Source organism: Penaeus monodon, chromosome 21, assembly GCF_015228065.2.
Source record: "Penaeus monodon isolate SGIC_2016 chromosome 21, NSTDA_Pmon_1, whole genome shotgun sequence".
Lineage (NCBI taxonomy): Eukaryota > Metazoa > Arthropoda > Malacostraca > Decapoda > Penaeidae > Penaeus > Penaeus monodon.
The window spans coordinates 7,576,414-7,576,681 of NC_051406.1; positions in this window are offsets into that span (position 1 = coordinate 7,576,414).

The window sequence follows — 268 nt, forward strand, 5'->3', positions numbered from 1 at the left end:
ATTCATCCATCCAATTATTCATTCCTCCCTCCCTTTCCCTTTCTCATTTATGTTGTTTCAAGTCGAGCCTTTTGCATGTCCATTACACGCTCATTCCTTTGTCAAAGGCTCCAGCCAGTCAAGTCATTTAATACAATGTGCATTAAGCTCAATGCATGCTCATTTGACACTCATTTTCCTGATTTTTTCAACCATCCAACCATCCTACCAACGTTAATTTGCGTCCAAGTCAGCATATCAGGTTAGGATAATGATGAATATATACTAT